Source organism: Vespa velutina, chromosome 2 (genome assembly GCF_912470025.1).
Source record: "Vespa velutina chromosome 2, iVesVel2.1, whole genome shotgun sequence".
NCBI classification, from domain to species: Eukaryota; Metazoa; Arthropoda; class Insecta; order Hymenoptera; family Vespidae; genus Vespa; species Vespa velutina.
Window position 1 is genome coordinate 19,388,391 of NC_062189.1, and position 12,916 is coordinate 19,401,306.

The window sequence follows — 12,916 nt, forward strand, 5'->3', positions numbered from 1 at the left end:
AGCGACGAACGAAATTGCCATGTTAATTAGGACATTCCGCTCGGCGGAAAAACGTGCCGGTGGAACGCACGATTAAGCGCGGTGCGTTTACCGAGGGAACGTGACGCGGATCGCCAATGAAACGTGAGCCGAACGAAATTTCATTCGGGCGTCCTTTGTAATCTAAAAAAAAAAAAAGAAAAGAAAAAAAGAAAAAAAAAAAAAAAGAAAAAAAAGAAAGGAAGAAAAAAGAAGAGGGGGGATTAAAAAAAAAAAAAGAAGAAAAAAGAGGAAAGGGACTGAGGACTGTTAATTGACATTCGCGAGTACGTCTTCCGTGAAAATAAAACGACGCACGTTCCTATTCGCTCACGAGCGCGCGCAAGCGACATAGCTATGCATATCCTCGCTCTCTGGATTGCGTCTCCTTCTTTTTCACGAGAAATTCGAACGATCGACGACGAGCAGCCTTATTTCCTTATTCACCTTCCTCTTCTTCCTTCTTCTACTCTTACTAGTCTTCCATTGCACGAAGTAGAGAAGAACCCTCGGCTCTCGAACAGAGCTCTCTCTCTCTCTCTTTCCCTCTCTCGGTACGGCACAAATATTTCTTCTTTTGCATATCGAGCGAGCAAGCGAGGAAGCGTGCACGACCATTTGCATTCCTCTGTGTCTTCCACCCTTTCCTTCTTTTTCCGTTTCTTTCAACTCTTTTCCCCTCTTCCCTCTTTTATCGCCATCTTTTTCTTCCTTCGATAGAAGATGTTTCCATTCTCGAGGAGTTACGTGCCTTCGCTCGATTCGAAGCGTTACCTTCTTTTTTCTTCTTTTTCTTCTTCTTGTTATCCATCCAGCGACACGAAACCTGTCCCGTAACGATATCTCGCGAATTTTTCTACCTTTATCGCATTTGAGCGCAGGAAATTATTTATCCCTTTGATATAAACGCAGAGGTAAATGCATGTTCGTGATATGCTTGCCTATGCTTTTTCTTTTTTCCAATATTATCTTTGGAATCAGCAGTAAGCTGCAAATAATTCATTTCTCTATGAATGTAGTGTCGTATGTGTTTCGATCGTATAACAGCAACAATCCGCTTCGATTCCGAAAAATAATAGCGTGTGAGATTAACGAAAGGGTATATTGGCGATAAGTGAAATAATTGAAAAGGATTAAAAAAAAAATAAAAAAAAAAAAAAAAAAAAAAAAAGAGAGAGAAAAGAGAAAGGATAAAAAGATAAAAAAGAAAAAAATAGAAAGGAAAAGAAACAGTCGACGATATAATTCGCGTTAAATCTAGCGAAATCATGGCGGCGACATTAAAGAGACCATCAAATTTAGTGTTGTACCTATGATGGAGTATGCCGATGGAAGAGGAGGATGAGGCATTTAAACCGTGCCATCCACGTGGATATATTTTATCACGTGGAAAAACAATACGCCTATCCATGCTTCGCTACTATTCTTAGCAGAAGGCAATGTCTACGACGCGACGATATTGCGAGCGTTGATTTATATCGGCCATTTGGGCTCGACTAAGAAAAGAGGGAGAGGAAGAGGGAGAGGGAGAGAGAGAGAGAGAGATCGAGGGAAAAATGAGCGTGTACAAGAGAGAGGTAGGGAAAAGAGGTTGGAGAAATCTCGTACGACACTGGCACATTACGTTCGCTTAACAATCGGGATCATTATGACGTAATAAACATCCTTGGCCATCACCGAGTTACTTTTTTCTTTTCTACGTTGCTTCTAAACGTAAAAGAAAAAGGATCTGTTGTATTTTGCAGAGCTCGAAATAACGAGGTCAACCATTCCCTTTGACGTACCTAAGTTAGTTCGATGTACGATTCTCTGGATTATATAGAACCCTCAAAGACAATTTATGCTTTTCTTCTTTCCTTTGTTTTTTCCTTTTCCTTTCTTCTTTTTTTTTTTGTTTTTTTTTTTTTTTTTGTTATTTCAATCCATTTATTTCATATATGCACGAATGTATACGTTTATGCATAAATATTTATCGAAATAAATGGACATTTATTCGATTTTTAAAGATTATTAATGCATAATATTTCAGTATGCAAGTCTGTCGTAGCAAACGATTCAATTTTTTCCCCAAAAAAGAAAAAAAAAAAAAAAAAAAAAAAAATTGAAAATGTCCGTCAAGGTTTTTAAAAAATTTACATTTTTCCTTTCGCAAAACTCTCCCTCCCTCTCTCACTCTTGTTATATTTATTTTTCTACCTTCGTCTTTCTTTTTTAGTTGCCAGTCGCGTAGTGGTAAGTGTATTTTAACCATGAGAGGACGAGCGCACCCTTATTAAGCTTCATTTACTGGTACTTTGGCTAATTGCTTCATTTCTTTCGCATCAACTTCTCTTCCCATACAGTTTCCTTCGGAACGACCAGGCATCTTTTCTGAATTTCTAAATAGAATGTATGTAGGACGGAAGGTATGCACTTTATTCGTAGATATTAATGGTATATATTTATACCCGCGCGTTCGCTCGATATTTCAGTTTCTTTCAGTATTATTTCCACGTTAATGCTCCAGTGAATAATTAAAAATTGTCAAAATCAGTTTTCTCGACAGGGTAATTTCGTAAGAAAAAATGATTTCACAATGACGAGTTAATTTCTACTGGCATAAAGTGTTTCATTTGGTCTTTTTCTTAACGGGAATGATGAATGAATTTTAGCATCTTACGTTGCTACTATTAGTACTCGTGTACTTTGACTAATTACTTCGTTTTCCTCTTGGCTTGGCTTCCCTAATTTCCTCATTCCAGCATGCAATAAACGTCTATTCAACAGAGGACTTCTATCGACACTTCATAATTTCAACGAATTACGTATGTCATTGAAAACTTTTTCGAGTTTAAGAGAGGAACGAAGTCTCGTTGACCGTCGAGCGGAAAACATAAATGACTTACCTACGTGAAAAGCACGTTTGCATTTAGAAAAACTTTTCCGATGGAAATAATTAACGAATTCGTTTTAACCGAATAACATATTACATATTCCGATACCCGGTGTAGATCGTTAAAGCTTGCATGCGGATTAATTTTAACGATTCGATTAATCCCAACACAAGTTTCGGTCGATAGAGTTTTCATTTTCTTCCTCTCCCCTCTCCCCGCCCCCTCCCACCTCTCTCTCTCTCTAGACTTATTAAAAGGTAAGCGAATTCCAGTGGATCGTTAATTTCCAAGTAATCTTTTTGTCGAGGAATTTTCGAGGACGAGAAAAGGTACGACTCGTAGTTGATTCACGGAGAATAGAATTGGTCGTATCTGAATTTGAGAATTCCATCGTAGCTCCGCGTCCTCTTCTTTCCCCGTAAGAAGAGTATGCGTGCGTGCGAACGATCGCGCATGTATAGCTGCGCAGCGCATAGAATGCAGGGATTACGGTCGTCGCGGGTGCTCTTGCACATTCTCCTATCTCGAAACACATGTTCCGAGTCACGATTCGTCCGCCTAGAGTAATTAACCCGAATCTGAGTCTGCGTTCATCTCCTTCCCTTTCTCTTTCCTCGAAGAGTGCGCACCCGTTTTCGACGAGAGAAAGAGAACGAGAAAGAGAAAGAGACGACGACGACGACGACGACGACGATGTTCTAACGCTACAGAGAATTTGAAACTTTCGAGTAAAGACATTGCTGCTTGCGCACTACTCCGAAACAAAACAGGCAAGTATTTCTGAATTTCGAGCACGACCCGAACGACTACCTCTCCGTCGTGATTCGGGACCTCGAAAACTTCTCCATAATGTGGGAGGGTGCAGGCTAGAACGCGACAACGGGACGATATTATGTCGCGCGATTTCGCGCATTAGAACGATTAAATAACGATTATAATTGTGCCTTGAATCAGTTTGAAGAGCACGAGAGAGTGAAAGAGAGAGAGGGAGAGAGAGAGAGAGAGAGAGAGAGAACAAGAGAGGTACTTTAATAAGTATCGAACACGTGTGCGTTGTGTTAGAACGCCACGTTACAATTTCTCTTCGTATACCATCATATATACATAGGTATATCTACATATTCAGTTCGTCGAGCATAATAATTCGATATAATTTCATGGCATAACGATTATCTATCTTAACGTAAACGTGTGGATAGTCCATGGTACAATATATGTACGCTTTCAACTCAGACTTTACAACGAATCAAATGCAGAAGCATAGCAGAAATGAGAAAGGAAATACAGACATTTTCGAAAAAGGAATAAAAAAACTGATCGTAATTTAATAGAAGGAGAAAATGTCTAACTTTTATTTTTTATACCTATTTCTTTTTACTTGAAATCCGTCACTCTTCTATAGAATTTTTGAAAGCCGGTATAAACTCAAAGAATTCTAATATAAAGCTTGGTAAAAGTGAAAAACTAAAATCGTAAAATGTTGTGTGTTACTAACTCTCTGCGCGTATTCGCATACAAACAAACACAAACGGAACGACACATCATACACGAAGGTGTTATTTTCTTTACTCTTTGTTCTTAGAACGCGTTTGCTTTGTCAAGAAACCGCGATGGGATTTCTTTTATCCGGCGGCTTAACACCTCGACGCATTCGGACCGCATCTTTCTACAGCATTTACTTATTGTTGGTGGCTTTCACGCGCGGAAAGCATGATGGAGAAATTCTGGTGGCGTGTCCTTTCAATGCGCCCTCTCCTTACCAAGAGACTGTTAAAAACAAATTTGTTTTCCTCATACTTCATTTATTTTTCGTTTCCTTGCATTATATCCAAGAACTAGAGAAAGAATGGAAAAGAAAGATATATATATATATATATATATATATATATATATATATATATATATATATATATAGATCTTCTTGTTCCATGCTACGCGTACACGTGAAAATGCAAATTATAAGCAGTGTATCTCTAATGCTTTAGAAATCGCGATTTTATTTTCTCTCTCTCTCTCTCTCTCTCTCTTCGTTCTATATTTTTTCCTTTTTCTTTTATACTACTTCCTTTTTTTATTATCTACTTTTCTCTTCTTGTTCCATTACGTCTGAGAAAAAAGAATAAAAGATGAGAGAGAGAGAGAGAGAGAGAAAGGAAGATAAAAAGAAATAATAAAGAACAGGTCATTTTCGACATAAAAAATATTATTTCTACTCACATTTTTTCCTCTCTTTTTTTCCCTTATTTCAAAACCTCTTACACCCAGACAATTTTGCAACATTACCGACTTTAGATGGAACTACGTTTGTTATCGCATTAACCAATTTTTTCCAACGAACGTTTGCATTATCATCACCATCATCATCATTTCTACTATTATTATTATTATTATTATTATTATTGTTATTATTATTATTATTATTATTATTACTATTATTATTACTATTATTATTACTATTATTATTAATCTCGTTCGTCTATTTCTTTTGTGAACTTTTAATCATATTAGAAATTATAGTAAAAGCTGTTCACGAAGAGAGAGGGGGAGGAGTAAAAGAAAATATAGATCATTCATTGCATTCGCGATCGCTATCACGCTATGAGATAGTAGTCCGTTTTCTCGACGGTGTCGCGAGAATCTTTGCGTGGATTTGTAAGCCACAAATGAAATGAAAGAGGAAGCAAGTACGAGCGAATAAAGGGGGAGAGAGAGAGAGAGAGAGAGAGAGAGATAGTGGAAAGGGGCAGAGGATGGAACTAATTTATTAAAGCTCTTTAGAAACGAATGAAACAAAACGAGAGGATGAGAGAGAGAGAGAAAGAGAGAAAGGCAGGATCATCGAAAGAGAAAAGAAAGAGACGAAATAATGGGCCAAGCGAGATTAAAAGGAAGATTAATTAATTAGACGGTTCGTGCGGTTGAAGGTACTTTGAAAATGAACGAATGGGCCAAAATAGCGTTACAATGCTTACCACAACGTGGATAAAAATCGCGTGGAGGGAAAAGTCCCATCGCGACGTGACGGCAACTAAAGCAAAAAAAAGAAAAAAAAAGGGAGAGGAGGAGGTTTTTGTGAGTGCCCGTGTCGTCGTTGGGAGCTACGTGTCTGAAATTTTGTCGATAAAAAGAACGTGGTTGCGTCCATGCGTGCGTCGGTGCGTGAGTCTCTCGAGTATAGAGAAACATGAGAGAAACATCTCGGAAACGTTTAATCGAATTAATATCTCATTTACCAAGGAACTAAATAAACCCTCGATATATCCCCTTGGCACGTCGAAAAAGAGAAAAGACAGAAAGGTAGAGAGACCGGGCTAGAGATGGGGGGTAAGAGACTCGAATAACTCCACAATCTTACGATCGTCTTAAGTCCCCGACGAAGTTTAATGAATTTTAACGCGGAACGACGATGACGTAACTAAAGACCTATCTTGGAATTACATTAAAGTTCGGCCGCGCTCTCGATGAATTTTAATCAGGGGGAACGATCCGGTAGCCGCCGGACGATCAAATAATAAATACTCTTCGATATCGCGTTGAATCCGTTGAGTCCAATTATTTCGAGAGATGATATACGCATGAAGAGAAGCTTGCAAAAAGGGAATCTGCTATTCACCATCGGGAAACTGAATTATGCGGAGTACTCATAAACTTCCTATCTAGTTTGGTAAAATAATTCAATTCATTTGTTTCCATTTTGGATACAAATCAGAACGAACGTAGAAATGAACATGGCATGATGTTGTGCACATGTATGAGTGCTGCAACGATAGGAATGCAACATAACCAGTGAGTGAGAGAAAGTTTTAATATGCCTATATATTATTAAGACAATAGAGGGATATACAAAAGAATCGTTGAAAAAAATACAAAAAAGAAATCCATGAACGATGAAGTAAAAAATCATCAAAGGTATATATTAAATAAAAGTTAAAAGCTTTTAAAGAGTTTCCTCTAATGCTATATTCGTAGAGATAATGATGAAACGCAGGTTGAATTAAATAATTTTAATTATTCAATGAAAATACGTAATATAACAATTTACGAATTTATAATTAAATTTCATATATCTTTTTACTTAATTTCATAAAAACGATTTTACAAACATCGCATATAACCCGGAAAGTTAGCAAAGAACAAAGAGCGAGATCGTTTTTAGAAGGTAGAAAGGAAAAAGGTGCTCGCAGTGCCTCCAGCAAGATTAAAGGGGATGATTAATTAATTATGTAACTAATTAGTTAACTACGACGATCGCTAGCTAAAAGAGCGAACGAACGAGGACTCTTGAAAGAGGGCAGTCGTGGTGAAAGAGAGCATCGAGAAACGGAAGATAGGACGAAGGGCGAAAGGGATGACAAGGGATGATAAGAGAGACGGGACGACGGTAGAGTGGCATCTTTTAAGTGAAGTTCCGTGTATTTACCGGCCGAGACGCTGCTAGATTTAAGTATCGAAGCATCGCGATATCGAAAGAGGGACATTCCTTTCCCTTGCGACTATTTCGTATTTACTTTGGAAGGAAAGAGGAGAAGCACGCTTTGGGGAGATGACTCTGATTGAAAATACAGAAGCACGATATCTCAATGGATCGTCGTCTGTTTTACAGTTATATCTAAACGTACGCGACACGCCTTGATTTTTCCAAAAAAAAAAAAAAAAAAAAAAGGCTCGAAAACAATTTAAAATTACGTTTAATTAATTGACAATTTTCATTGCGAAAAACGCTTCGTTCCAAGGTGTGTTTTGGGGAAGGATCTCAAGTATCCGTTCATTTAAAATATCTTTTAATTCGATGACGAAAGAGGAGAAACGAAAGGATGTCAAGTGTTGGAAAAAGAACGGAGGAGAGCTTTAACGGAGTACTTTATTTCCTGCATTGTAATTAAGAAAGGCCTCCCGCGTATGATAGTGGAAGTACTCGTTCGATTTAATTGTCCCCGGTGTCCTCTAAAACTGGACTATGAGTCTATCCTCCTCGGACCTTTAAACATTCTTTTAACGTAGATACCGTCTTTCCGTTAAGCTAAGCCAGATTTTAATCACTTTCGGATGCTAATGCGGGATTTAAATGATTATTTTCATTATATTATCTCTACAATAGAAAGAATTTTCTCTTTTCTCCCTTTTTCTCTTTTTTCCTCTGCTATTAAGCAGAAGCGAAATTCAGAGAGACGAAGAGAGAAAAAAAAACGTTAAGAGACATTACGCTTTTTACGCAAGAGGAGGAGGAGGAGGAGGAGGAGGAGGAGGAGAAAAAGAAAGAGCAAGTTAAAAATAAATCATGTCCGAGTATCGTGTTCTTTAAATGAATACGAAATGTGAAATAAAAGGAAAAGTTTTCTCTTTTGGTATATGTTCCTTAAAGGAACGCCAAATTAGTCTATTTTAGTAGAATACATTTTGATACGAATTCGGGATCGTTTCGTATGAATACACAGAGAGATCATAAAATTGTCTACCCACGTATCTATAAATACCGAAGCATTACGAATATCTATAGCAATGCGCGAGCGAATCAAACTTTAATCCATTTTTTGCTTTACTCTTAACGCCTCGTCTTCGCCCTCCTCTTCCTTTTCATCCACCACGTCTTCGTCGTCTTCGTCGTCGTCGACGTCGTCGATAGCAAAAAGCCTCTTTCACGCTCTACGATCCTTCGCCATCTTTCCCGGCTTAGGTGCTTTTTGTCGCTCGCTCGCTCGCTGGAGAAAACGGATGGACTCCGATAATACGAAAACCTATGTGGATCTATTCTCCTTTGCGAATAAGTCGAGGAAAGTTCCATCGACGTTGTCCGTAATATCGATCGAATCCACCAAAATGTATCATTCTTATCTTCGTCTAAGCATCCCACTACTTTTCTTCCCCTCTTTTAACTCCTCCCTCCTTCCTCCTCCCACTCGAAATATTTCTTTTTATTATTTTTCACGCGAAAATGTCCTTCTGCGAAAGATTCCTTCTCGCTTTCAACTTATCGCACCGAACAAGAAAACAGAATGTAAAAGGTACCGGGAGATTTATCGTCGTCGGGTATAATATTATTAGATATGCAAATGAAAGCATTGAAAGGCTCTAATGAACTTCCGCGAGTTGTAATGGATTTGAAAAAAGAAAAAAAAAAAAAAAAAAAAAAAATAGAATAAAGAAGTTGGCGAGGAGCGTGGGGTGATAGCCAAGGATACTGACTTGACTGTGGTCTCTCGATTGAGAGAAGACACGGAAACGAAAATTTTATCCACGTTCGAAAGAGAATAACGGAGATGAAGAGCGGACAGAAGGAAGGAAGGAAGGAAGGAAGGAAGGAAGGAAGGAATCGCCTTTAGAATTCGATGGCAAAAGTTCTAGCGTAGAATCCGAGGTGAATGATAAAAATATCGGCTCATAAATCCACCCTTTGATTACATACCGATTGCCTTTCGAATATCGAACATTCCGTCTTTCTCTTCCTCTATGATTAATCTGTATAAAAGGAAGGAAGAGGTGGGTGGATAGGAAGAAGGGCGGGAGGGAGGGAGGTAAGAGAAGAAACTACGTCTCCATGTTTTCCTCCAAGAGTTTCTCCTTCGAGTTTAGAAATCCCTGTCGTGGAGAAACCTACGCTCGTTCTCGCTCGTATTCGGAGTGTCGCGACGAGCGAAAATATCGATTCGAATTCCTAGCCGTTTTTCCACGACTATTTCGACTACCCCGGGCCATATTCGCAAAGCTTAAGCCCCGATGGAGGGTATGAGAGAGAGAGAGAGAGAGAGAGAGAGAAAGAGAACTAGTCGCGGGGTGGAGGGAATGAAAATTATTTCTGCGCCTTCTTGGGTATTCTCGTAGTTCGTTCTCCTCCTACTCTCTCTCTCTCTCTCTCTCTCTCTCTCTCTCTCTCTCTCTCTCTTTCGCATATTCGTTTTTCTCCAAACGTTCCGCGCACCTCGTAAACTAGTCCGAAACGTTCGACGATTTACTGTAACTGCGGCTTTCGTCCTGCCTCTCGTTTCGTATTTTCCTATTCGATGTAGAAAATATTAAGCGTAAAGTATCGCCGATACATCATCGTCGGAATTTATCGAACAATTCGATCAAATTGCTCGACGATTTCTTTAAAATTATTTAAAATTGATAGTAAGAATAATAATAAAGAATAGTAATACATGTTTCATATTACTTTCAGCCAAGTTAAAGGATCAGTTATTTCAATTCTGGAAAGGATAATTCCAGACTTTACACCTTCGCAAAGTCCAATAATTTCCTCTCACCGACTAATCAGTCGTCTTTTCCGCGCTTTTATCGAGAATCGATGAGAAAAATTTTATCGCGGGACATCGCGAGACGACGTCTCGTATCGTGCGGAATAAACTTTTGTAATTAGCGTTTGCCAGTGGATCGTTAGAAAGATCGTCGAGGAGCGTTTTACCGTGTCTGATTTATGCCCTGGCGTGACTACCGAACGTCGGAGAGCGCTCCGAAGTAGTAAAGGTCGCGATATAATCGGTCATCGTTGTAAGCATCGTGTGCCAGCCAGCCAGGCAGCCAGCCAGCCAGCCAGCGAACGACAGCAGCAATTATCTGATTATTTACTTTTGATCCGAACGTACTTCATTGCACTATGGCACGGCAGTCGGATCACGAAGAGGAATCGATATGCAGAAAAAATATTGGACGATCTTGTTTACAAGAGCGACGAAACACACAAGGCGAAAGCGTACACATCTACTTGTGTATTTGTTACATAGTTGGCCATGTGTTGGAATGCATATCGGCAACGAGTCGCGTATCGAAAATTAATCTGTCCGCGCTTGCCGCCGTTCTTATAGAATAAAAAAATATTTGCTCGGCATAAACTCTACTAGCCCGTAGAGTAGTATATGGTACAAGCGCGAGCGCGCACGGTCCCAAACTTTTTGCCTAACTCTTTTTCTTCTCTCTTTCTCTCTCACTTTTTCATCGGTATTTTGTTGTACGAGACGCGCAGAGTTCAAATTTTGTTTTCAGTCTCTTCGCACCGGATAAAAATCGATGGATGACCGTGTGTAACGGTACTATTTTTGTCCTGCGCGTTGCATGCAAATTTTTGTCGGCCCACAAATTTTCCATGGAGTCGATATCTCTTTTTTCACTCGCGTCACTCTCCTCCGTGTATTCGTTTATTCGCAAACCGCGAATTCCAAATCAAAAAAGTTGCTGGCGCGTCGAGCGACGTTAATGCGAATACAACGTAATTTATAATTAGTTTCTGAGGGGAAGGCCGGGGAGGTGGAGGGGGAGGAGGAAGGTTAGGGAAAGAGATTCCCTTTTATCGACAGTCAGGGGGTTTGACCGGACAAGAGAGTTATAGTAATCTTGCGTAAGGTGGTCCTCTTAATTATCTCACAAACGTAAAATCGTAATTAACCGAACGATCTTAAGACATATATTTAACAGTGGCAGGATTAAACTAGAAAGCGGATATACCGCGTCAGTGGCACGCGTCAACAGGCTTTGCCTCGGACAATTAATTACTGTCTCCGGTAATGAGTCGCGTAACGACGAGTAGAGGCAGGCTAGAGGGAATCAGCCGTTATCGAACGTGGCAGAGTGGTGGTGCGCGCGTAGTTCGACGAGTTTCGGTAACGAAGAGAAATTCGTTATCGGCGAACCCAGCCACGGGGTCCGAGCCCTCTAAACTTACATTTTGTTTACTTCATCTTTTCAGGCGGAACGTTTAATCTAGGGGAAGTAGCCGGAGACGTTCTTGTCGTTACACCGAGAACAAAATTACCATGAAGCGTCTACTATCTACCTCTGTAAAGCTTTTGATTTATCTGCGAAACTAACAAACTTGCTGAGCGCGTTAAAAATCTTTATATTTCTTTTTTTCTTAACGGCATGCACAGCACACGCGTAAGGAATATATTATCAAATTCTATATTTTATTGGTTTTCTCCCTTTCATTTTTCCGCTATCCGTTAATTCACCTAGGAATTTTGTGTTTTAAAATTCTACCATCTCGCTGAAACAACGTTATATTATTTAAAAATGTCATTTCCCATTTGACAGGATATCCCAGCTCCACATCCCCCTCCTCTCTCTCTCTCTCCCTCTTTCTCTTACATGAATCGCTCGATGGAGTAGTTTCGTGCTGCGAGATGGATGGACCATCCATCCCTCGCGAGAGGATGCTTTCGTTTGGATCAAAAAAGCGATAATAACGACGGGTCACCGAGAAAAGGTCTTGAAGAGAAGAACGAATAGAATAGACACGCCTACCGTTATATCTCTCTTACCCTTTCTCTTTGCATGACCGCGCGGTGGTATTCGCAAGCATCGTTCGCAGTCGAGGCCACCGGCAACGGTTTAACGCGATCCCGTGCAAATTTGTATGCGGCCAAGTTTATATGGTACCCCGGCCGAGCGTTAGTTTCACCCCCTGGCCTCGCATCCACCTCCCGCCGTTTACCCCTTGCTGGGTCAACATGCAGTCCCAAAGAGAACATATAAAGGTACACGTGCGTTTGTCCCGTACGAGAGAGTTTACACGGATACGCAATCTAACGATATGTATGAGTCTACACACCTACGTACGAGCCAGCCGCGCATTTATCTTACGATGCGCGAGTGTGCGTGATTCTCTGTGCGATTCCTTAACGTTGCCTGGCAACGTATATAGTATGTATATATATATATATATATATATATATATATATATATATATATATATGTTTTATGTCTATGTGCAAGATACAGGTAGGTAGGTACGTACATATGTATGGATATACATTAGCGGACATACGAGCGCTTAAACACGACGAACGCTTCCGCCAACGATGCCAACGCACAAAGTTGCATAGTACATGTGGCGGTACTAGACTCGCGCGACACGCTGCTCTCTCTCTCTCTCTCTCTCTCTCTCTCTCTCTCTCTCTCTATCTCGCGCGCGCACTCTCCCATATTATTAACAGAAGCGCATGCCCGCCGCTCTGAAGTATCGTTCAAAAGGTTAAATTTCGCAGGAAAAGCCGCCCCCCGCTCCATGCTAATTTTACGATCTACAAACGCAACTT

At 40.0% G+C, this 12,916-nt stretch overlaps 1 protein-coding gene across 6 annotated transcripts in view; it reads right to left on the bottom strand.

Moving 5' to 3' along the window:
- The window catches only part of LOC124946820 (protein rhomboid), a 236,201-nt gene that overhangs the window by 27,110 nt on the left and 196,175 nt on the right, over positions 1–12,916 (bottom strand). The window lies entirely within an intron of this gene.